The sequence below is a fragment of the Herpailurus yagouaroundi genome, unplaced genomic scaffold, assembly GCF_014898765.1.
Source record: "Herpailurus yagouaroundi ecotype Mexico unplaced genomic scaffold, PumYag 163, whole genome shotgun sequence".
NCBI classification, from domain to species: Eukaryota; Metazoa; Chordata; class Mammalia; order Carnivora; family Felidae; genus Herpailurus; species Herpailurus yagouaroundi.
In genome coordinates, this window is record NW_024412404.1 from 48,359,019 (window position 1) to 48,385,363 (window position 26,345).

General features: G+C 42.7%; 1 protein-coding gene across 5 annotated transcripts in view; it reads left to right on the forward strand.

The window, feature by feature from the left end:
• RBM20 (RNA binding motif protein 20) overlaps window positions 1-26,345 on the forward strand; it is a 197,392-nt gene that overhangs the window by 27,501 nt on the left and 143,546 nt on the right. The window contains exon 1 of one of the 5 annotated variants that reach the window (XM_040486411.1): window positions 11,544-12,909. The exons of the other annotated variants lie outside the window; for them this stretch is intronic. The gene's annotated coding sequence lies outside the window, so the exon portion shown is untranslated. Of the gene's footprint in view, window positions 1-11,543; window positions 12,910-26,345 lie in introns of those variants that run through there. 5 annotated transcript variants of the gene reach the window in all.

Here is a 26,345-nt window from a genome sequence, read left to right on the forward strand (position 1 = left end):
GGGTGCCCCAGCGACCCCAGGAGAGATGGTCGTCTCTCCTGGAGTGGGAAAGCGGCTTCTTTTGGAGAGCTAGTGCTCCCAGCATACCGGGATGTACCATGAACCTGGACCGGTTCGTTTGTCGAACGCCTAAGACGTGCGTCTTCTAGGACCGGGGAGCAAAGTAGGAGAAACCCCGTGTGGTTCCACTCTGCAAAGTCGACTGCTTTTTTCTACACATACACTAGTTTTCTCTTTCTTCCTAGTTTTAGTTGTACTAAAATGTTCAATTTTGAAGTCTTTTTTACTTAACATTATTTTACAAACATATATACTGGCTGCATAATATTTTCTTAAGTGTATATAGACATTCCCCTGTTGGATATTTGGGTGGTTGGGTTTTTCTGTGGTAAACATCTTTTTGCCTATAACGTTTTCCATGTTATGTTACAGGCTCATGTTGTAATTATTTGGGGGCAAAGTGTAGGGATATTTTTAAGTCTGTCTATCTATCTATCTATCTATCTATCTATCTTTCAAACAGCTTTCCAAAAAAATTTCACTCCTGCTAGCTGTGGTTCAATATATATTCTATGCCAGCCTCACCAGCACTGCTGAGAATGAGAATCCTGGTGGGATAGTGAAGCCAAGGCCACAGATGAGGGGAGATGGGCACTGACTGTGAAAGCCTGCTTTCTGTAACCCACTATTCCCACTTCCTGCATTTGGAGGACAGTGGTTTATATTGAAATTGGGGGAATGAGATTTAGTTCTGATTTGGGGCCTGAGGTGGTTCTTGAGGTTACCTTGGATTGGGGTGTTTAAAGGAGAGCACTGTCTGAAATTATCATGGCTTTGTAACCCATGAATTTGGGTTACATGTAGAGGGAATACCATTTTCTATGTGTGGGATACGTTTTTGGGGTTGGCTTCCATTTTGAGCAGAATGAGTCCATAATGGAGAGGTTTTCCCTGGGCAGTTTGAGGATGTATCTTCCTGGCATGGACCTGAGGTGGTTTTTAGCATCCCCCTACTTTTATTTTTTATTAAAAAAATTTTTTTAAGAGAGAGAGAGAGTGCACACTCAAGTGGGGGACAGGGGCAACGGGAGAGAGAGAATTTCAAGCATGCTCTACACTCGGCATGGAACCCAACCCATAAAATCAAGAGTTTGATACTCAACCCACTGAGCCACCCAGGCGCCCCTCCCCGTACTTTTATACTGCGATTGTTAAGGTTGCTGCCTAGAGAGAAAAGGTCTCCCTCTTCAAGAGTGCATTTCATGTGTCAGGTGGATGGGAAGGAATGCAGAAGTCACAGCTTTAGTCTGCAAATGTATTGGAAGGGCTGGGTTTTAATAATAAGTGAGCTGTGTAGAATGGTGTTCATGTTTGGGTCATTCATGGTCAGTTCTTATGTCCTGTACAATCCATGAGAAAACCTGTAACTGTATCACCAGTTCATTCTGTGCCTGAGCCTCATGTTCCTGGGGCTTCACCTACAACAGTGAGCTCTTAAATCCTAGGCTGCTGTATTTGCCATGCTGCTGATCTCGAGTTAGAGCGAGATTCCAATGTCCTTCAGCTTAAACAAGTTCTGAGTGTCTCCTTAAAATTATTCTCAATTTCCAGCCCATTTCCAGATGGCGGGCAGACTTGAATTATACAACCTGTAGCTGGACATTTGTGTCGTGACTACATAAGCTGAATGATGTCTCCTAAGTCTTTGTGGATCCCTTAGAAGCTCACTGGATTAATAGTGTTGAAGGTTTTTAATCTGAATAATTTTAATTGCATTTGGAAGCCTGCATATTAACAAACTGGTAGTAAGGCAGCTTGGCATTAAGAGTGATAGTGCTCTAATCTTTGAGATAACATACATGGTCTGGTGTTTTTGAGGATGTCGATGGACTGTATTTTTTAGACTTTTTTTTTAGTTCATTTTCGCTGTTGGAGATAACTTAATTATCTCAAATAATTATTTTTTAAATGCCTTAAAATAATATAAGCCAATAACTTTAGGATTCTCCCATCAGAGGATATACCTATTTTATATGGCTGTGTCTGTGTGTATGCGTGTGTATACTAACTCTGTGTCCTGGGCTGCAGAGAATATAGAAGTATCTCCCATATAATCTTTTTTTTTTTTTTCAATGTTTATTTATTTTGAGAGAGAGAAAGAGAGAGAGAGCGTGCATGAGTGGGGTAGAGGCAGAGAGAGAGAGGTAGACACAGAATCCAGAGCAGGCTCCAGGCTGTCAGCACAGAGCCCGATGTGGGGCTCGAACCCACAAACCATGAGATCATGACCTGAGCCAAAGTCAGCTGCTTATCTGACTGAGCCACCCGGACTCCCCTCTCCTGTATAATCTTTAAGGAGCTTGCAACCAAGTTGCGGGGATAAGGAGAACAAAGCTGAAATATTTAATGAATGTTTCAAGATGGGATATAATTCAATATTCACCGTGTGTTGCTGACTGATGGTGATGTTCTAAGTGCCAGCATTATGTGGTGCAAACGGTCTGGAAGGAGACCAGCAGGACCTCGGTGTTTGGCGAAGACATCCTGGAGGGGTGGGATCTGGAAGGGCCTTGAAGGAATGGACAGGTTTTGGGTGGGTGAAAGTGAAATTACGGAAGTTATACCCCGAGAAGACTCTGGTGGAATAAAGGAGAAGAGAGCCTGGTTAGGAGAATAAGATTTTTATTGACCTGTGAAGGGTGAAAGGTTAGCTAGGACGGTGGGTCTAGGTTTGGGAGGAACCCAAAGTCAAGAAGAGAGGCTGATTCTTAAAACCACCACCACTGCTGTCATCATCACCGACAGCACGTTATTAGCAGCTAACCTTTGTTGTGTGCTCACTACATGATTCTAAGGGCTTTCCATATATCTTATTTAATCCTCAGACAACCTTATGAAACAGATAACAATTATTATTCACTCTTTATGGCAGAGGGACCGAAACATAAAGAAGTTAAGTAACTTCCAGCTAGTAGGAGGCACAGTTGGGGTTCAGACAGACTGAACCAGGCAGCCTGTTTTCTGTCGGAGCCCGTGTTCCTCACCACAATGTAGTACTACCTCTTAGTCATAGTTGAGAACTCCTAATGAGATTAATGTGGCTTCATCATGTGCAGGAGCCTGGCCTTTCGAGTCGGAGAGACCTGGACTCACATTCCCGCTCTACCGCTTATTAGCTATGATCTTGGAAGTTATTTCTGTGAACCTCGATTTCATCACTTATTTATTTTTTATTTATATTTATTTATTTATTAAAAAATTTTTAAGGCTTTTTATTTATTTTTGAGAGAGAGAGAGAGAGAGAGGGAAACACAGAATCCGAAGCAGGTTCCAGGCTCTGAGCCGTCAGCACAGAGCCCAATGTGGGGCTCAAACTCACGAACTACAAGATCATGACCTGAGCTAAAGTCTGACACTCAACTGACTGAGCCACCCAGGCTCGATTTCATCATTTATGAAGGAGGGATAATAATACTTCAGGATTGTTGGGAGGATTAAATGAGATAGCATACATAAATCACCTAGTGGAACGCCTAGCAGGGAGTAAGATGGCAGGAAAGGATTGTTACCATGGACTCCTATTTCTCAAATAAAAATTGGGCTGAAATTGGTCACTGAGTAGAAAAAGGAATGAGGGTAAGAGATGATTCAGGTAGAATTTATTTGGTGTCACTTGCAATAATAATTAGCCAACACGGATACCAGATGTGGAATTCCTTCTGGATCATTCCAGGAATGGACTATAAATTCCAGATGTGGTTCTACACGGCTCTAAGAACTGACTGCATTTTTCTTTGTCCTCCGAAACTTGGAGGGTAAAACCAGGACATTGCCATTGTACTGAAATTAAGCACAGGATCAGGTGCCAATTGCGCATTCCAGGGGCTAGAATCAGGATCTGCTGAAATCAGTGTCCTCCCTCTTCCTAATGGTGCCGACCACAGATAATTGCCGTGCCTCTCAGAGAGAAAAATAGATATTTGAAAGTAGAGTACTTAATAATCGTGTATAAAGTAAGACAAGGCATGGAATAATTATAACTGAGACAGAGACATTTAAACAACACATTTTAGAGGAAAAAAAGAAGAACAAAACAGCGGAATAAAAACTGTTCCCTAAGATGAAATGCTAATTAGAAATATCACTGTCAGAGTTTATGGAGACAAAGCACTTAGTGCTTCTCACGTTGGAGTCCTTGCACATTCCAGACGGTCCACCTGGTAGTTTTTCCTCTGTGTGGCATTCTGTGGTTGTAGTTTCTCTTAACATTGCTTCCTCCCAGAATTTCAAAAGTCGTGGTACAAATGTCTACAAAGAAGAGCAATTTCCTTTTCTGATTTTCAGTTCCCTTGTTTGTGATAAACCTATTTCTCTTGTGTCTGTGTCCTCAGTATAATTCGGGTTGTCTTCCTTGGAACCACTGTATGTTCTTTGTTGCTCTCAATCCAATATTGGTTTTGACATTTGGAAATGCAAGAAGCTATAAGGAAAAATAAAAGTTGAAAAAATATGTAGTGTGTCTGAAAATGTGAAAAATTTTATCAAAATCCCAGAGTTGCTGTAGAATTTTTAAGTTTTCAAATAAGACTGGAATCAGATTGCTGCTTGCAGACCTGTTTGGTGCTAAGTGGTATTTTGGAAAAGCTGGAGTGTTGCCTATTATTTAATTTTATAAATTTTCATTCTCCTTTCTCCCTCCCTCCCTTCCTTCCCTTCTTTCTTGTTTGTTTGCTTGTCTGTTTGTTTATTTTTTTTTTAAGTAATTTCTACTCCCAGCGTGGGCTGGAACTCACAATCCTGAGATCAAGCATCACATGCTCTTCCTACTGAGCCAACCAGGTGCCCCTTATAAATTTTCTAATAGGTGATTTTTACAACAGAGGATTGGTGATTTTAATGGACCTGTGTTTTATGTTTCTGATCTTCATGTAATGGATGTCTATCCAAAGGTAATGAGGTCGACCTGGCTGGTAAAATAATGGCTTTCCAAATTGTTTTTCTTGAAGTTAAGGGTTTTCACATCCTCCAGAGCTCACTGCCTCCCAGTCTAACCCATGGGACACTTCATTCCTAGTTCATTCAACTAGGAGAAGTATTTATTGAACACCTATCATGTTCTAGGAGCTGTCATAGGTGCTGAGAGATGAACAGAAATGGATGTGGTCATCATGGGTGGAGCTTATAGGCTAGTGAAGAAATCACACATAAATCAAAAACATACAGAGAACTATGAAAGCATAAATTGACGTAAATAATATGAAGGAATGAAAGGATTTCTCTAAACCAAGGTGGGGGAATAGAACTCTGGGAATCATGAAAAGTTTATTCATACAAAACATTCCTGGGGTGCCTGGATGGCTCAGTCGGTTAATTGCCCGACTCTAGATTTCAGCTCAGGTAATGATCTCACAGTTCTTGAGTTCAAGCCCCACGTCAAGCTCTGTGCTGACAGCTCAGGGCCTGGAGCCTGCTTCAGATTCTGTCTTCAGATTCTCTCTCTCTGCCCTTCCCCTGCTCGTGCTTTGTCTCTCTCTCAAAAATAAATAAACATCAAAAAACATTTTTTTAAATGATCATGCAAAAAATGTGCAGGTGTCAATGCATTTAAATACATCATGTTGCCATTAATTGGCCATGAGGGTGTCCCTAAATGGAATTCTGTTTCAAGACACATTTGAGCCCATGGCCATGCAGAGACCATGAACAGCGAATCTTCTCGTAATTTGCTCTGTTTTAGTTGAAGCAGCCTCATCCCCACCGCAGTGTCACTGAGGAATGGACCCCCTGGGTCAGGGCCGTCATGGAAAACATCTGATTGAGTGACTTGTCCCTTGTTGTTCATTTCTGACCAGATGCAGTTTGGTTCTGGGAAGCATCCTTGGGTGTGCAAGGCCAGAGTGATCTGAGTTCTGCTGCCAGCTCCTCTGGTCATTGAGCTTGGCTTCCTGAGGCCAGGAGAGGTGGCATATGAAGATGTTGAGCTTGATGACCTCAAGGAGTCTTTCTAGGATCAAGTTTTATTTTGGAAGAAGCGGGCAGTAGAAGAATGTCCGGGTAGAATCACTTTATACTCAATCAAGACATGACGTCTACATGACATTTTTATGGTTCGATGCAGTAGGGGCACTAGGTTTAGAGTCTGAAAGTTCCAGGCTCCGCAAGACCATAGTGGACTCCTGGAATCATGTGGTGTATACTCATTCAGGCCCAGAGTGTGGGTGACTTCATGCTCCATTGCAACCCTTGTTCAGAGACAGGGACGCTCCAGAGTAGGTAAGCATGCAGATTCTGGGTTTAAGTCAAGAACATTCCACTAAGTAGCCATGTACACTTGGGCAGGAAACTTGGCCTTCTTGAGCCTCAGTTTTTGCATCTATAAAATGGAGCCTCACTTTTTCTCATCTATACTCTTCTCTTTCTCCTAGAGTTGGAGCAAGGATGAATGAAGAGTGTATAAAGTGGTTAGCATGGTGCCTGGTACATAGTAAGTGCCCAATAAATGTTCATGGTCACTTCATTTTTCTTTTAAAGTTTTTTTTTTTTTTTTTTTTTTGAGAGAGATAGCATGGAAGGGGTGGAGAGAGAGGGAGAGAGAGAGAGAATCCCAAACAGGCTCAGCATTGTCAGCGCAGAGCCCATTGTGGGACTTGAATCCATGAACCCATGAGATCATGACCTGAGCCAAAATCAAGAGTCGGCCACTTAACTGACTGAGCCGCCCATGCGCCCTAATCTTACAGTATTTCCCTTGAGATATTCTTTTTTAAAATGTTTGCTTATTTTTGAAAGATAGCAAGCATGAGTGGGGCAGGGCAGGGCGGGGGGCAGAGGATCTCAAGCAGGCTCCATGCTGACAGCAGAGAGCCCTATGCGGGGCTTGAACTCACGAACCATGAGATCATGACCTGAGGCAAAGTCAGACGCTCAACTGACTGAGTCACCCAGGCACCCTGTCACTTCATTTTTCTTATTCATCATTATTATGGCTTCTGCTGTTGTGGTCCTTCAGTTGGGCATGGCATGTAAGCCCTGTGTCTTGGGATCCTACCTGTGGTGTCTGCTTCACAGGGTCATTTTGAAAGTGAAATGTAACTAGGGTGAGGGTGAGGCGGTGGAAGGCTGGAGGTCTGTCCGTCTGCAGCTTGGCTCTTCTCTGAGGGAGGGGTTTGGCTGAGCCTGGAAGGCAGGCCTGTCTTCCTCCAGCCCTGACAGACCGAGGCCCATGCAGACGCACTTCCCATCCAGGCGGACAGGCCCGGCCGCAGTTGCTTCATTTAGTGACTGTCATTCACAGCTCGTGGCATCTCATGCCAGAGGCAGTCGGAGGGCACCTCCATCTCAATTTCGTCTCCAGACTGACCCTGCCCCTCTTCCGCTTCCTTGTTTGAAATTGCCAGAGAAGGGCACAGTAGGACAGCACTGGTCCTAAAAACAATTATATAAGCTGATTAAAAACAATAAAATCCAGAAACTGTGAGTGGTGGTGCTCGAGCTGGGCACCTGTTGTCACGCAGGCTGCCCTGGGAGAGAGCGATTAGTTTGTTTGGCAAAACCGCTGGAATGTTCTTGGTGGGGGCGGAAGCTGGGGAGTGGGTGGTAGGTTTGCTCCTTGGGTGTGTTGCCTCCTTCCGAGCAGATGCGCCTGAAAGAATTTCTAGGGGGGGGGCGGGGGATGGCACAGCCCGGGGAAGGCCCGAAGGGCTGCTTTCCTGTCCAAATGGCCCATTCATAAAATGCCTCCTCTTCCTTCTCCACAGGGCACCAGCCACTGTCCAGTTTTTCCCACCTCAGGGGTTCATTTCCCTCAAAGGGGGGAGGAGGAGCCCTGTCAGCTAAAAGGGTGGTAGGAGCCTCCGTTCTCCAAGCTTCATCCGTTTTACTACTCACCCAGCCGGGTATGATAGATGGCCTTGGCCTCATCGGGTCGTGTGTTCAGCTGTGAGCCAGCATCTGCCAAGGGTGTTTGGCCAGCGGCAGGACTGACACACACGGTTAACCAGCCTGGGCTCCGGTGCTGTGTCGCACGGTGGCTGTCACAGTGACAGCTCACCTGGGGGCCGGAGCTGTGGGCGCTTGGGGGAGGCCCATCTGACCTTCTCCCATGGCTCTACTTGGTGGTGGTGGAGGGGATCCTTCCCCTTCGCCCCAGCCTGGTCCACTTAGACTGGGGCCCATCAGTAAGGCCGGGGGGAGACAGGTGGCTCTTGAGGGTCACTTTGCCCAGCTGCCACACCCACACCATTTCCCCCCCCGCTCCTCCTATGTACTCCCCACTCGCTTCTGTTCCCCTTTGCTTCTCTTTTCTTTTGACTTCTCTCTTGCAGCCTGTGTCTCTGGTTCTCTCTCTGAATTCTGGGATAATTGTAGACGTGATTTGTTAAAATTTGCAATCAATCCTGACCGTGTGTCTCATGTTTCTGTCCGAGGGCAGTTACTTGATGGGAGAGAAGCAGGGTGCCCCCTGTCACATTCCTCGCTGACCATGTATGGGGAGCCCTGGAGTGGATGAAGAAAGGATGCCTCTGCTGAAGGCATTCCACTCCCTCATCAGGACCGCTCGAGGAGCTGGTGATAGAACTGACCCTGCACCCCAGGGACACACGACCTCCCTTTGCTGTCAGCCCAGCCTCCTCTGCGAGGGTCTGCGCCAACCCACCCCCGGCTGAGACAGGCAAGAAAATCTTCCGTCCGCCTATTTCTTAGGGTCGGGTTAGGCTTCGGAGGCCACATGGAGAGATTTCGATGTCTGCGTTCATCCTTTTATTTAGTGCTTTATATTGAAGGACCGGGATCCCCAGGCTATACTATATTTTTAAAGACAGCGCTGGTTAAAACAAGGAATGCTCTCAGTTAATCCTGTCTGCCTTCAGATCACCTGCACGAAGTGTCAGTGACACTGAAATTATTTTCACAGCTGCCTTTAAGCCGGATAAAGACAAACCTCCTGGAGAGGGCCGCTGCTGCTCTCTCAGCCTCAGAGCAGGCTCAGGAGTTCATCACGATGCTTTTTTTAACTTTTTATTGTGAAATAAATTGATTTACAAAAAATCTGCAAAAATAGTAGAGTTCCTGTATACTTTTCGCCCAGCTTGCTCTTGTGTTCACATCTTACATAGCCACGGTACATTTATCAAAACCAAGAAAGGAATATTGGTATAATACTAGTAACCAAATTATAGACTCCGCCCCGCTCCCTGAATTTAGCAATTTTTCCACTAGTATTCTTTTTTTTTTTTTTTAAGTTTATTTATTTTGAGAGAGAGAGAGAGAGAGCACAAGTGGGGAAGGGGCAGAGAGAGAGAGGGAGAAAGAGAATTCCAAGTAGGCTCTGCACTGTCAGCGCAGAGCCTGATGTGGGGCTTGATCTCCCAAACTGTGAGATCACGGCCTGGGCCGAAATCAAGACTCGGACACTTAACCGACTGAGCCACTCAGGTGTCCCTCCACTAGTGTTTTTTTCTCTTCCATGATGCAATCCAGGATCCCACCTGGCATTTGGTTTTCATGTCTCCATCCTCTCCTCCAATGTGTGATAATTTCTCAGTCTCTCTTGTCTTTCATGACCTCAACACTTTGAAGAGTCCTGGCCAGTTATTTTTGAAAACAAGGATCAGCCAACGTTTTCTGTCCAGGGCCAGATAGTAAGTGTTTTCAGCTTTGCAGGCCACATGGTCTCTGTTGGAGCCCCTCAGCTTTGCTACTGTAGCACAAAAGCAGCCTTAGACAGTACGTCAGTGAACGAGCATGGCTGTGTTCCAGTATAATTTCATTTATGAAAATAAGCAGAGGTCCAGATTTGGCTGTCAGACTGCAGTTGGCCATCCCTCGTGTGACAAAGACCCTCGATTTGAGTTTGTCTGATGTGTTCTCTCGATCAGGTTGAGGTTTTGCATTTTTAACTAAGAATCCCACAGAGGGGGGATGGGCATCACTTAATCACTTGGTTGAAGTGGTGTTAACTGTAAAGTTAGAAGGTGCTTTTTTCCTTCCTGTGTAATTAAGAATATCTCAAGGGAGATACTGTAAGATTATGCAAATACCCTATTTCTCCTCAAACTCTCACTTGCTAATTTTAGCATCCGTCCGCAGAGCTTGCTGCAACAGTTATTACTGTAATCTTCTTAAAAAAATTTTTTTTAATGGTTATTTATTTTTGGGAGACAGACAGAGTGGGGGAGGGACAGAGAGAGAGAGAGGGACACACAGAATCTGAAGCAGGCTCCAGGCTCTGATCCGTCAGCACAGAGCCCGACGTGGGGCTCGAACCCACGAACTGTGGGATCATGACCTGGGCTGAAGTCGGACGCTCAACTGACTGAGCCACCCAGGCGCCCCATTACTGTAATCTTCTAAGGGTGAATTTCTGTTTCTTTCATTCCTTCTGCATTTATTAATTGGAATTCTTCTATAAGGAAGACCTGTTTCTTCTCCCCCATTAATTTCTTCATCAGTTGTTTATTTCAGGACGGACTCATGGATATTTCTTTTCTTGTCTTTTTTTTTTTTATTATTATGCTGAGCACAGTTTTTGAAGTGGCTGCCAAAAATCACCTCTTTTGGATTTCTTTGGTCTCATCCAATTCTTGACCACCCTCTTGATTTCATAGTTGGCTTTATTCTGATTACAACTCTGCAGGCATCCAGTGGCCTCAGACCCAATAGGTCTGCGTTTCATTAACTTGTTAATGGCACAAGGCAGTTTTATTTTTCAGCCAAAGCACTGGCCAAGTTTACACTCTCAGTCTACCACATAGCTGGTGAGTTGAGTGGGAGGTCAGCCTTAGGGCGACAGGAGCCAGTTGGGAGCTGGTAATTGGTTTCCATTAATCTTTCTGGGTGGAGGAGGAGTTTGTAGTATTTTCTGGTACATTCTAGGTTAGCTTTGAATTAGGAGTGTGGTCCAAGTTGTGAGTTCTCCCGTCCTTCTTATTCTTTAAAAGCTTTCTTTTTCTTCTGTTTGTTGGGAAACTTTATTAAAAGTGAAAACCTTGTTTAGGCACAGAGTTTGAAGTACGTAGAATTTCATTGCTTTTGTACTCATTTGTCTAGATTAAAGTAAACTGTTAGTTTAAGTGGCTCAATTAGAAAACCAAACAGGGGGTGCCTGGGTGGCTCAGGCAGTTAAGCATCCAGCTCTCCATTTCAGCTCAGGCTGTGATTTCATGATTCGTGAGTTTGAGCCCTGCATTGGGCTCTGAGCTGACAGTGCTGAGCCTGCTTGGGATTCTTTCTCTCTCCCTGTCTCTGTCCTTCCCCTGCTTCCGTGCTCTCTCTCTCTCTCTCTCTCTCTCTCAAAATAAAGAAGTAAACATTAAAAAAAAAGAAAATTGGGGCACCTGGGTGGCTCAGTCGGTTGGGCGTCCGACTTCAGCTCAGGTCATGCTCTCACACTCCATGAGTTCGAGCCCCACTTCGGGCTCTGTGCTGACAGCTTGGAGCCTGGAGCCTGCTTCGGATTCTGTGTCTCCCTCTCTGTCTCTTTCTCTGTCTCTGTGCCTGCCCTGCTTGCCCTCTCTCTCTCTCTCTCTCTCTCTCTCTCTCTCTCTCAAAATTGAATAAGCATTAAAAAATTTAAAAAATAATAAAAAAGAAAAAGAAAACCAAACAAATTTCCAAAATATAAGCCATCTGATCTGCTCTGAAACACAATGAATATGTTGAGTTAGCTTTCTAAAATAGAAGAAACTTCTATTATTCCCCATAATTAAAATTTTTTGTTTAGTAACCACACAGGAGATGAGGTGAACAGCCGGTGAGTATGGCCCTTCCGTTTTTGTTAGCCCTTTTGAAGCTTTTAGAAAATGTCCTTTTCTTAGGGCTCTTTGGTCAATGATGATAGAAGAAAGAGAGGAAGATCAAGGCACATTCTGTGACCAACAACAGGGTTGTATTCCATACTCTGAAAGATTTTTTAATAATTAATTTTTGGAGAAAGTGAGTAGACTCAGTCAGCTTTTAAAGAAATTCATAGAACAATTTCTCTTACAGTGTCAATGAAGGGAAAAACAGAAAGAAAAGAATTGTCATTTGCCTAAGACATTATTAGAATCCAAAAGGGAAAAAAAAAGAAATTGGGAACTTCTGATCTTGTCCTGGTACAGAATTCACTGAAATAGAACCTCATAAACTGCAGCTTAATTTCTGCCTTCTTTAGGGTAGAAATGTGAGTGTTAGAGTCCTGAGGAAGTTCGTGCAGGTTCCTACCAGCGGCTGAGAAGATGCATCCAAACTTTAGCATTCTATTTCTGCATAATTTGTTCATCTTGCCCAGTTGTAGAATTGCATGGAAAGCCGAAATACTAATACTTTTGTGCAATTTACAAAAGGGAATCACAGCCTTTGTCACTAAGTGTTTATTTCACTGGCTGTGAAGCAGCTTAATAAAGTCACATGTTTGAGTCAGATGGGGATCTGTTGGAGCTTAGGGCCTTCAAAACAATCACTCCCAGCAAGTAATGTGAAGGAGACAAGTAAAGAGAGCTGCTGGTGGTAGATGGATGATTGTGGTGGATCCCGGCATCTCGAGAAGGGACTGGATTGACAGAAGCTCTGGTACAGGTTCCTGGATCTGCGTCTCAGAGCCTGAAAGGAAGTGGCAACTTCTTTTGTAAAATGTATGGCCATTTATGAAAGGAGGTGATTGGGTCAGCTGTTGGCTTGGGAAAAGACGTCGTGTGGGCCCTTGCTGGCCTTTCTGGGGCTTGTGATCACAGTGGGAGCTCAGCACTTTTCACACGGGACCTTACGGATCCATTGTCATCTCGTCCTTGGTGGGCCTGTCAAAAGAAGTTATTTCGAAAGCCTATTGCTGATTGCACATTTCATTCCATCAAGTGTTCCGTGCATTTCATACAACTGCTGGAAGCTTCTGAGATAAGAGTGGAAAAGTGCCCTGTGCCCTTCGGAGAGGTGGGTGATCTATTTTCGACTTGGAGACTGGTGACAAACCTGTCTTCTGTCAGGTCAGACTTGCAGGGACTTTCTTGTTTTCTGTTCTTCTGTTGACAGCTGCCTCTGTGTTCAGAACGGTCACAGGGTAGCTGGAAGATAGCTCTGGCATTTAAACACCTAGATAGGAAGAGGTGATGGAATGTATTTTTTTCTTGGCTATTTTAGTTAGCAAGTCCCTAGTAGTCCCTAGTGGGAGGTGAAGAGGAGACAGTCTGGGAGGGTGGGCGGGAAGAGACGCCAATTTCAGATTTGGTAGGCAGAGAGGGCGAGCCATCTCTACCATTGGTGAGTTTAGTGCCTGGAAAGGAATGGCCGGAAGGAAAATGGAAAATAAAGGTAGCATTTGAGGTAGCCTTGGGTGGGGGGAGGTATGGAGGTGGGATGGAGTTAACGAGAAGGGCAGGACTGCTTATTTATTTTTTGCACACGGCGTAAAACATAGATTAAAACTCTGGCGCCCAAAATTGCGTTTCTATGTATAATACATAATGTGAGAGGCTGTTTTAAAAACACAGGGGTGCCGGCTGATGTGATGGCAGAGGTCTCCAGTGCTCAGCTGTACGTAACGTAAACGTGCACGCGTTGTCCAACTTCTTTACTTTCCTCATCTGCAGAATGGAGTCAGGTCTACCTGCCTGCCTCACAGGACTGTTCTGAGGGTCCACGCTACAGTGCTATACTATGTTGTTGAGGCTCTTTAGATGTTTTGTAAAACCTGTACTAGAAACTGGGGGTCTCACATACAGACCTCACATCCTCATATTCCTCTATTTATAATAGCTAGTAATTCTTTCCCTCACCCCTCCTTTATTGAAGGTCATGGCTTCCTTTGAGATTCCAATGAAAGTATGGGTCTCCTGCACACACACACACACACACACACACACACACACACACACACAGTTCATAATCTGAAGCCCAGCTGAGAGTCTGTGATTTGACTGTGGTTTTCTTTTATGAAAATTACAATTTGGTGCGAGAGAACTAGGTTTTTACAGATGCCTGACATTTGGAATTTTCTGCTTGTATGAATTTTTCTAGATCATTTATTTTTCCAGTGGAAGAAAGCATTACATTGTATCCTGAGTATAAACTCCTTGCTTTTTCTAGTACTGACCCAGTTCAGCTGCCTACAGCAAGATTGTAAACTATCAAAAGAAAGACTGTGAATTTAACAAAAGGTAAAGCTGAGTGAGTCATATGGACCGAAACTAGTAAGATACTACAAATACATAAATTAAAGGCATCCAAATAATATTTCCTTTTCCACACTTAAAATGTCATAAGTAACCAGAAGGTTAACACTTTTTTAGTGATGAGCCCAATCAATGTGATTTAAATCATCCATGATATATTTATAGTTGAATGATTAAGTTGGATGATACGACAAAACACTTAAATAGTATTTATGGTCATTGATGGTTTTACGCATTATTAGAGAGGAGCATAGTTACACCAAATTAAAGGGAGATATCTGATCCAGACATCAGTTCAGTAATTTCATGGGAAAAAATAAATCTAAATGAGCAAAAAAATGTTGTGGTATTAACTCCGATGTGATGGCATTACAAGTTTTCCCAGTTAATTAGTAACACATATGCAGAACAAATGTTTGAAACAGAAATCTGATGTTTTTGCATAACAGAAAGATCCCTGCACTAGGAGTTGAGCTGAGAGTCATCTCTGCCCCCACATTGCTGTGTGACCTTGGGCAGATCACTTCACCACTCTGGAGATGTGCAGGGCAAGGAATAAGACTGTATCTCTCCAGGAAGGAGAGAGATTTTTTTGCAGTGCTAACATTGCATGACTTAAATCTAATTGTGTGATGGCTGCTTTTGAAAAAAAAATGTTCCATCAACAATTAACATACATACAGAAAAGTGGCCAAATTGTATGTGCAGGGCTCATTGAATTTTTACCCTTCTGACCAGCCCTGAATTAAGAAATAAAATGTTATCAATATTCTAGAAGGACCCCTCCGTGTTGTCTCTGGTTCTTGAGTGCTACTCCTAAATAGAGAGAGAGAGAGAGGGAGACAGGGGGAGAGAGAGAGCGAGAGAGAGAGAGAGAGAGAGAGAGAGAGAGAAGTGGTGAGGAATGGAGGTGCTAGTTTTTAGAAATCTGGAAGTCTAACAGTAAAAATCAAAAGCTTTATTCATTGGGGATCCTTTTAATCCAGTGCACAGTCAGCAAGCCGCTATGTTAAAATCCAAATATCTCAGAAAATTGAAAGTTTTTTGCAAAACTTTGGTAACAAAATTTTACCTAGAAGGGTGGGTGGCTGTTTGTAGTGTTTACTTACCCTACATCGTGTGACAGTCAGGCATCTTGTTGAGACGCGTTCATGTGTGATAATAAGGCACAGCCTGGACCCCACAGGGGTTTTAAAGTATAACACATGTATCGTGTTTCTTCTTTGAAATAGAATAGATTCTAAAGTCCAAAGCAAATCTGGCCCCAAGGATTTTGGATGAAGGACTGTGGATTCAAGCCACAGCATAATCGTTTATGAGTGGATGCTCTTTTTTGTTGCTTAGATTTACATGATTTTTATCTGAGAAGTGAAGCAAATGGAGTTCTAGTTAACTACCTAATACATTATTAGATATTTCTCTTCCAACCCTACATTTCTTAAAAATAAACTCTTACCTTCGGATAATTTTAGGTTTAATAAAAAGTCACAAAGAAACTATAGAGAGTTCTCATTAAGTCTATATCTAGCTTCCCCTAATGTTAACAGGTTATGTCCAAACATTTGTCAAAACTAAGACATTAACATTGGTATAATACTACTGGCTAAATTGTAGACATTTTTCAGATTTCCCCAGTTTCCCCACTAATGTCCTTTCTCTGTTCTGGGATCCCATGTGGCACTTAATTGTCCTGTTTCCTTAGTCTCATCCATTCTGTGACAGTTTCTCAGTCTTTTCTTATTTTTCATAACCATGTCAGCTTTGAAGAATACTGGACAGGTATTTTGTAGAATATCTTTTAGGCATTTGTTTGCTTGCTTGCTTAAATTTTGTAAGTTTTTTAAAATTAAACTTTTTACTGAATTCATTGTCGATTCACATGCAGTAAGTAGTAGGAAGTAATAGAGGTCCTATGTACCTTCACCCATTTCCTCCCAATAGTGACATCTTGAAAACTGTAGTCCAGTGTCACATCCAGGACATTGACCTTGATAACAGTCAAGGGACAGAACATCCCCATCACCAGGAGGATCTGTCATCCAGCCCAGCTCTTGCACTCTTGGTTCAGTGCATGTGGACTGAGGTCTCCCATGCGACAGGTTCTGCTCCGGGCCGGGAGGGGCAGGGGTGAGCAAGAGAAGCAAAGCTGTCCCCAGGGAGCTTAGCTTTCCCGAGACAGATGGGACAAAAAACCGTGTGCACAGATAAAACAATGTCAGCTAAGAAGTGGTTGAAGAAAAATAAAGCAGACGAAGGACTCAGGAAGAGGAAGAAATCCAGAAGATTAGCTTCTTTTGGAAATCTTGAGCCCTGGTCTTATTGGACCAGCCTTCCCTCTCAGCACGGTAGGCGGGGACTTCAGAGCAACTACTTGGTTTGGGTGGCCTAATTGCTTAATCTGTGTTTTGCATTAAAGTCATGTGCAACTATTTTACATCCTGTTTGTTGGAGATCCATGGTGTTCTGTGTTGTGAGTGGGTCTTCAAAAATCTGAGGAGTTTGCAGTAAAATTCCACTGAGAGCCTGGCTTCTGTTACTTCCAGGTCTTCACTGTGGGGTCTGGCCGGATAGTAATGGCATTTTGTGAATTTGTTGTTGTTCTTTAAGTAAAGTCTACACCCAGCGTGGGGCTCAAACTCACGACCCTGAGATCAAGAGTCGCGCGCTCTACTGACTGAGCCAACCATGAGTCTTAGGATGTGAATTTGTGACAACAGACATAGTGTATAAACCCATTACAAGTATAAAGTGGCAGCGTTTTTATTTCTTGGTATTCTTGGTATCATCAAGAAGCTGTGACATAATCAAAGGGAGGGGGATGTTTGAGATTGCAAATATTTAAAATTTTTTAATGTTTATTTTGAGAGAGTGTGTGCATGCACGAGCAGGGGAGAAGCAGAGAGAGAAGGGGAGAGAAGATCCCAAGCAGGCTCCATGCTGCCAGTGCAGAGCCAGACGTGGGACTCAAACTCACGAACCGTGAGATCATGACCCGAGCTGAAATCAAGAGTCAGAAGCTTAACTGACTGAGCCACCCAGGTGCCCCAGGGTTGCAAATATTTAATTTATTTATTTTAATTTTTATTTATTTTAATTATTTTAATTAATTATTTATATTTAAATTTACATCCAAGTTAGTTAGCATATGGTGCAACAATGATTTCAGTAGATTCCTTAATGCCCCTTGCCCGTTTAGCTCATCCCCCCCTCCCACAACCCCTGGAGTAACCCTCTGTTTTCTATACTTAAGAGTCTCTTACATTTTGTTCCCCTCTCTGTTTTTGTATTATTTTTGTTTCCCTTAAGTTCATCTATTTTGTATCTTAAAGTCCTCATATGAGTGAAGTCATATGATATTTGTCTTTCTCTGACTAATTTTGTTTAGCATAATACCCTCTAGTTCCAACCACATGGTTGCAAATGGCAAGATTTCATTCTTTTTGATTGCCGAGTAATACTCCATTGTATATATATACCACATCTTCTTTATCCATTCATCCATCGATGGACATTTGGGCTCTTTCCGTACTTTGGCTATTGTCGATAGTGCTGCTATAAACATTAGGGTGCATGTGCCCCTTCAAAACAGCACCCCTGTATCCTTTGGATCAATACCTAGTAGAGCAATTGCTGGGTCATAGGGTAGTTCGATTTTTAATTGTTTGAGGACCCTCCATACTGTTTTCCTCAGTGGCTGCACCAGTTTGCATTCCCACCAGCAGTAGGTTGCAAATATTTAGAATGGATTTTTCATCTATCAAATCATTGTTACTCATAAAAGAGATTTTGTCATTTTAAGTGCTTCCAAATGATAGGTATTAAAAAATACTTAAGTAGGACCTTCAGAGGAGTAAATTGAATGGCATCAGTTACTTTAAATCCCTGAAAATGAGTGATTTCAAATGAACAGCTATGGCCATTTTTTTGTGGCAAAATCCATATAATATAACCATTTTTTAAGCATATGTTTCAGTGGCATGAAACACATTGACAGTGTTGTGCAGGTATCCACACTGTTTCCTGAACTTTTTCATCCTCACAAGTAGAAACTCTTACCCACTGAACAGTAACTTCCAATTCCTCCTTTCCCCAGGAGGCCCTGGTAGCCTCTAGTCTACTTGCTGTCTGTATGAATTTACTTATTTTAGGTATCTCATATAAGTGAAATCATAAAATGTTTGAACTTTTGTTGCCTGGCTTATTTCACTTAGCATAATGTTTCAAGTAGTATGTTTCAGAGTTTATTCCATTTTATGGGTGAGTAATATTCCATTGCACAGATTTTGTTTATCCAGTCATCCATTGGTGGACACATGGATTGTTTCTTCCTGTTGGCTATTGTGAATATGCTGCCATGACCATTGGTACAAAAGTATCTGTTTGGGTTCCTGCTTTCAGTTCTTTTAAAGTTTGGGGTTTTTTTTAAGTTATTTATTTATTTATTTTGAGAGAGGGACAGGGAGCATGAGTGGGGGAGGGGCAGAGAGAAAGAGAGAGAATCCCAAGCAGGCTCTCCCCTGCCAGTGAGGAGCCTGATGTGGGGCTCGTATTCATGAACCATGAGATCATAACCTGAACCGAAATCAGGAGTCGGACACTTAACCAACTGAGCCACCCAGGTGCCCCCTGCTTTCAGGTCTATTAGGTATGTACCTAGGAGTGGAATTGCTGGATCATATGATAATTCTATGTTTAGCTTTTTGAGGGATTGCCAAACTGTTTGCTACAGGGGCTGCACCATTTTACATTCCCACCAGCAATGAGCACATCCTCAAAAATACTTGTAATTTTTTAAAAGATTTTATTTTATTTTGCTTGTTTGTTTTTTATTTTGAGAGAGAGAGAGAGAAAGAGAGAGAGAGGTAAGCAGGGGAGGGTAGAGAGAGAGAGAGAGAGAGAGAGAGCGAGAATCCCAAGCAGGCTCTGCACTGTCAGCGCAGAGCCCAGTATAGGGCTTAACGCACGAACTGTGAGATCATGACCTGAGCCGAAACCAAGAGTTGGACACTTAACTGACTGGGCCACCCAGGAGCCCCTTAAAGATTTTATTTTTAATTAATCTCTACACCCAACATGGGGCTTGAACTTATAGCTCTGAGATCAAGAGTCATATGCTGTACCGACTGAGTCAGCCAGTCACCCCAGAAATACTTGTTATTTTGTTTGTTTTATTTATGGCCATCCTAGTGAGTGGTGTTACATCATTATGGTTTTGATTTACATTACTCTAATAACTAATGATGTTGAACATCTTTTCATATGCTTATTGGCCACTTGTATATCTTCTCTGGAGCGGTGTCTATTCAAGTCTTTTGTCTCTTGCCCATTTTTTAATTGGGTTGTTTGTTTTTTTGTTATTGAATTATAGGGGTTCTTTATATATTCTGTATATTAATCCCTTGTCAGATATATGATTTGTATATATTTTCGCCCATTCTGTGGACTGTCTCCTCACTCTCTTGATCAGGTCCTTCAGTGTGCAAAAGTTTTTAACTTTAATGAAGTCCAATTTATCTGTTTGTCTTTCATTGCTTGTGCTTTTGGTGGCATATCCAAGAAGTCCATGCCAAATCCAAAGTCATGAAGTTTTCCTCTATGTTTTCTCCTAAGACGTTTGTAGTTTAGCTCTTTGATCCATTTTGAGTTAACTTTTATATATTGTCTAAGGTAAGGGTCCAACTTCATTCTTCTGCAATGGCAATACAGTTTTCCCAGCACTGTTAGTTGAAAAGATGGCCTTTTCCCCATGTGAGTTTTTTTTCCTGGGCTATGTATTTCAATTCATTGATCTATATGTCTGTCCTTATACTAGTAGCCACACTGGTATTTTTGTATAATAATTTTTTTAAGTTTATTTATTTATTTTCAGAGAGAGTGAGAGTGAGAAAGAGAAAACACAGGGGAGGGGCAGAGGGGGGGGGAGGGAGAGAGAGAGAGAGAGAGAGAGAGGAGAAAGAGAGAAAGAATCCCAAGCAGGCTCCACACCATCAGAACAGATCCCCATACAGGGCTCAAACCCTCAAACCATGAGATCATGACCTGAGCTAAAGTCAGACACTCAATCTACTGAGCTACCCAGGCACCCCAGTACCATATTGTTTTGATTACTATAACTTTGTGGTGAGTTTTAAGTCAGAAAGTGTAAGTCTTCCAGCTTTATTCTTCTTTTTAAAGATGACTCAGGGTCTGTTAGGATTCCATATAAATTTTAGAATAGATTTTTCTATTTCTGCCAAAAATTTCATTGAGATTTTGATAGAGATGGCATTGAATCTGTAGATTACTTTGGGTAGTGTTGACATCTTAATATTATCAGGTCTCCCAATCCATGTACATGGAATGTTTTTCCATTTATTCATGTGTTCTTTCTTTCTTTCTTTTTTTTTTTTTTTTGGCAGTATTTTGTAGTTTTCAGTGTACAAGTCTTTCACCTGCTCTTTTTGATGCTATTGTAAATGCAATTATTTTCATGGTTTCCTTTATGGTTTTCTTATTGCATAGTATATAGAAATGCAACTGATTTTGTATGTTAATTTTGTACCCTGCATCTTTATTGATTTGTTGATTGCCTCTAATAGGTTTTTATGGGATGTGGAATTTTTAGGGGTTTCAACATATTAGACCATTTCATCTGCACACAGAAATAACTTTACTTCTTCCTTTCCAATTCAAGTACCATTTATTTCTTTTTCTTGCCTAATTGTTCAGACTAGAATTTCCAGTAGAAATGATAAAAACAGGCATCTGTCTTGATGCTCGTCTTAGGGGAAAAGCTTTCAGTCTTTCATGATTGAATATGATGCTAGCTATGAGTTTTTTACAATTGCCTTTACTTTAATAGAAGTTCCCTTCTATTCCTAGTTTATTGAGTGTTTTTATCATGTTGATTTTTTTAATGATTTTTCTGCATCAATTGAGAAGATCATGTGTTTTTTCCCCTTTAATATGTTAATATATTACATTGATGTTTGTATGGTGAGCCATCTTTACATTCTGGGAATAAATCCCATTTGGTCATGGTGTATAATTCTTTTAATATGCAGCTGAATTCACTGTGCTAGTATTTTATTGAGAGTTTTATATCAATATTAGTAAGGAATATTGGTTTTTAGTTTTCTTTTCTTGTAGTGCCTTTAACTGTCTTTGGTATCAGGGTTATGCTGGCCTCATAGAATGGGTTAGGAAGTATTCCCTCTCATCAATTTTTTGGGAGAAGTTTGAGAAAGGTTGATGTTACTTTTTCAAATGTTTGGTAGAATTTATCAGTGAAGCCATTTGATCCTGGGATTTTCCTTGTTGGGAGGTATTTTGTTTGTTTCATTTTGTTTTGAGAGGGCATGAGAGTGAGCAGGGAAAGGGCAGAGAGAGAGAGAGAGAGAGAGAGAGAGAGAGAATCTTAAGCAGGCTCCATGCCCAGTGTCCTGAGCCTGACCTGGGGCTTGATCTCACGATTGTGAGATCATGACCTGAGCTGAAATCAAGAGTTGGACATTCAAGCAACTGAAACACCCAGGTGCCCTGGGAGGTTTTTGATTAATGACTCAACCTCCTTACTTGTTATAGGTCTTCTCAGATTTTCAGTTTCTTCATGGGTCAGTTTTGGCAAATTGTTTGTTTCTAGGCACTTGTCCATTATGACTGTTTTTAAACTGAAATATTGGTAAATTAGTTACTTCTTTCTGTATTATTGAATTTTCTTGCCTTAGAGTGAAAATCTCATTGTAAATGGTGTGTTACTTCTTTACAAAATAAAGTACCAAAGAATATGAAGGTTTTGCTTGTTTATATTAATGTTGATGTGTGTCCTATTTTTGTCAAATACATAGTAAGATATTTTATTGTGTGTCTTGTAACCCATTAAAAGTGGGAAATTATACATAAGGCTATCAAGACTATATAAAAACGTACTAGTGACTTACAGTTTAATTACATGGTTTCTGTGGCATTTTGGGGAAAGTATCGGTATCAACTGACAATTATCCCTACTCTTGGTAAACTGCCCTGGGTTTATTTTTGTGTGTTATTTTTTAAAGTTTACTTATTTTTATTTTGAGAGAGAGACAGAGATAAAGAGAGAACATGAGCAGGTCAGGGGCAGAGAGAGAGAGAGACCAAGTAGGAATTCTGTGCTGTCAGCAGGCAGAGCCCAACACGGGGCTCGAACTCACAAACAGTGAGATCATGATCTCAGCCGAAATCAAAGGCCAAATGCTTAGCAGCTGAGCCACCCAGGTGCCCCTGTTTGTGTTTTGTTTTTTGTTTCTTGATTTCTAAAAGTTATTTAATTTTAATTAATTAATTTGAGTGAGAGAGAGAGAGAGAGCACCAGGTAGTGGCAGAGAGATTGGAGAAGGAGAGAGAATCCCAAGCAGTCTCCATGCTGTCAGAACAGAGCCTGACATGGGGCTTGATCTCACGAACCATGAGATCATGACCTGAGCCAAAATCAAGAGTCGGATACTTAACCAACTGTGCGACCCAGGCACCCCTTGTTTTTGTTTTTTAACGATTTTATTTTTTAAAATAATCTCCACACCCAATGAGAGGCTTGAACTCATAACAAGATCAAGAGTCACACTCAACCACTGGCTGAGCCAGCTAGGTGCTCCCAAGTGACCTGGTTTTTACATAGTTTTTAGCCCATTTAATTGGTACAAAGGGATGGACCAATGATGTATTTGGGCTCAGTTTGAATGTCTCAAGTTTCTTTCCAGCAACTGAGTCAGATAGAACTAAGAAGAGCAGTGCCCATGTGTGTGGCATGAGAGCTTGGTGACTTTCCTCTATGCTTCCACCTGGTCCTCATGGTGGGTATTTACTGGTAGAGAGTCATTCGTTCAGTGATTATTTACTGATCACCTGCCATGTGCCAAACACTGTTGTAGACAGAGATATCCCAGTGATACCTAACACAGAAGCACACAAAACAGGCAGCTTCCTATATGGTGGAAGAACCAAGGGATGAAACCAAAACCGAATGGCAACATTGGTCCTCAAAACGAAAATGAGCCTGCCGTTCACACTGTTCTGTTCCTGTGAATGGAGTGACTCTATTCGCAGGCACGGTCATCTTGGCTGGGACTGGGTTCGCCCCCATTTTGGAAGCTTGAGTGGCTACGTTGAAGGGGAAGAGGACCCTGACGAAGCAGTAGGTAAATTTGTTCAGGGCCTTGGAAGCCCTCCAGAATTATGTGTGAGCCACCTCACCATGGAGGAAAATATATGGTGGAATGGGATGTAACCATTTCACTGCATTCAGGCTACTAAGGCAGAGAGAGACAGATGGAGAGAAGAGTTGAGGTTTGGATTGTGAGTAGCTCTGCTTGAAGTGAGGGGCTAATGATGCTTTGGGTTAAAATAGTCATTTCCAAACCATAGGCCTTTCAACAACAGCACACTGGATCTTACCATAAAAAGGAACGAGTTCTGTTAGACTGTACCTTAGTATTGCATTTTAATTGGATACCACAAGAAGCTGACTGGTGCCTAACTTGAGAGTTTCTACAATTTTGAAATACGTTCTACTCAAGGAATAGGAATAAATCTCACCAGTAGTCTCCTACAGCGAGTCAGACATGTGTCAGGAAAGATATACTAGCAGAGTATCATGTACATGGTTCAAAGATTGTGCCTTCACCTCTTGAATTACATTTTCATTGAGAGGACAGAATTGAATTTTTCAGGTGTTGTTGCTTCAAAGGGTTTTTAAGACTTTTATATGTGATTGAATTTCTTTAGGACACATTCTTAGAGTGAGATGATCTCCCAGGGCGGAGAAATCGCTAAGTTTTCCGGCTCCTGCTGAGTGTTGACCCAGAGTCCCCTGCAGTTTAACTGAGGTGCTTTATTCATCTGCCGACTGGAAGCCCAGGATTGGAAATTTAACACGGACTAAATAATTAAATCTCGGCTTCCACAGGTACAGAGGGTGCAAATAATCCAACTGCATGCTGCCCGGACATTCCGTGTCTTGGGCCATTTAGATCTAATGCCCAGGCACTCACTTGTAACCGAATATGTCAGAACGCGGCTCCTGCCGGGGACAAGGCAGGGATGCTGTTTCAGAGCACTGTGCTTGCCTGTCTGCTGGAAGGCTGCCTCCCCCTTCTGACTCCTCTGGAGACCCTTTGCTGGCATGGTCTCCAGGGAAATTCATCTGCTTCCTGCCCAGGCCTGAATACTAAAAACTGTAACCAGGGGCACCTGGGTGGCTCAGTTGGTTAAGCGTCTGACTCTTGATTTTGGCTCAGGTCATAATCTCGCGATCCATGAGATCGAGCCCTGAGTCAGGCTGTGCAGTGACAGCTCAGAGCCTGCTTGGGATTCTCTCCCCCCTCTCTGCCCCTCCCATGCTTGTGCACTTGCTTTCTCTCCAAATAAATAAAATAAACAAACAAAAATAAAAACTATAATCAACTCCTCTTCTGGTTAAATGAGGGAGGTGATATGTTGGAGGAAGGCCCAGGAAAATCACTCACTTAATTGGAGACACTGGGGGAAATAGATGGGTTTCCTGTTGGGGGGGACCTTGAAAACTTTATTCTCAGAGTTAAGAGTTTGAACCTGTGACCACCTGAGCACTGGGGAGTGGCTGAAAGTTGGTGTCATTTTCTGCTTCAATAGCATATCTGACAAAGGGCACTGAGGAGGAGCAGTCCATTTTCTGGTGACCAAGGTGAGAACACACTGTTGGTTCTAATTATGTCTGTATCATTTATATGGTTTCACACATGGCAGAAAATTCAACAGAAGTGTGTTAAATGAGCAAGAGAAATAACACTGATGTCTTGATGATTTGCACTTACCAGCTGTGGTCTTGTCTGGTCCAGTGCCACTCACGGGGACATCCCCAGACCAACAGCATCAGCATCAACTGGAGACTGGTTAGGAATGAAAATCCTCAGGCCCTGTTCCAGAACCGCAGACACACATCTCTGAGGAGGACCCAGGAGACTCTGTTTTAAGAAATCCTCCGGTGATTCTGATGCCCTTTAGAATCTGAACGTCACTGGTCTAGAGTTGCATCAGTAGGGCAAGGGACTTAAGAATCTGACATAGACTCCCTTCCTCTCTCAGTAGGAAGTCACCACAGCTGGTTGCAAGGGAACAGTATTTTAAATCTCACATGTACATATTTCTTCACCCCCCACCCCCGCAGCTTTTCATTCAGGACACAGTGTTAGTCTCCTGGCTCTTTTCTTCAGATCTCATGTTTCCAGATTCTGTACTCTGCCTTTTCTAGGGCAGTAGGGATGGGGTGGGTGGGAGGCATCCTTCCATTTTGCCCATTGCCAGAAGGAGGGTGAGTTATCGTGTCAGACCCTCATCGGATGCCCACCTTGTGCTAGGCTTGGGCCACAGTGAATAGTACGCAGTTCCTGTCTCCAGGACCTCAGGAGCCCCAAAGGAGGTGATGGGTGCTGGGCCACTCACTGGGCTGTGTCTGGGAGCACCCTGTTCAGCCATGCTCACACGTGGGCCAGGGTGGGGTAGGAGAGGCTTCCTGGAGGAAGTGCTGCTTGGGCCACCTCTTTTAGGACAAGTAGGGTGGCAGCAGGGTGCAAGGAGGTAGGGGCAGAAGGGAATTTTGGTGGAAGGGGCAGCACTGCAAGCAAACTCCAGAGAGGGCTTTATTCAGCTTTTGGGGACTCTATATTTATCAGTTTTACGTTTTATTTTGTTTTTAAGTTATTTAAGTTCATTATTTCCTTAAAGTTTTTATTTATTTATTTATTTATTTATTTATTTATTTATTTATTTATTTCTAACATTTATTTATTTTTGAGACAGAGAGAGACAGAGGATGAATGGGGGAAGGGCAGAGAGAGAGGGAGACACAGAATCGGAAGCAGGCTGCAGGCTCTGAGCCATCAGCCCAGAGCCCCATGCGGGGCTCGAACTCATGGACTGCGAGATCGTGACCTGAGCTGAAGTCGGACGCTCAACCGACTGAGCCACCCAGGCGCCCCAAGTTTTTATTTATTTATTTTGAGAAAGAAGGAAAGAGAGAGAGAGAGAGACTGTGGTGTGTGTTTGTGTGTGAGCAAGTGGGGGAGGCACAGAGACAGAAAGAGGGAATCCCAAGCAGGCTCCGTGGTGTCAGCATGGAGCTGATTTGGGGTTCGATCCCACAAACAGGTCAGGATCTGAGCTGAAATCAAGAGTCAGATGCTTAACCAACTGAGTCACCCAGGTGCC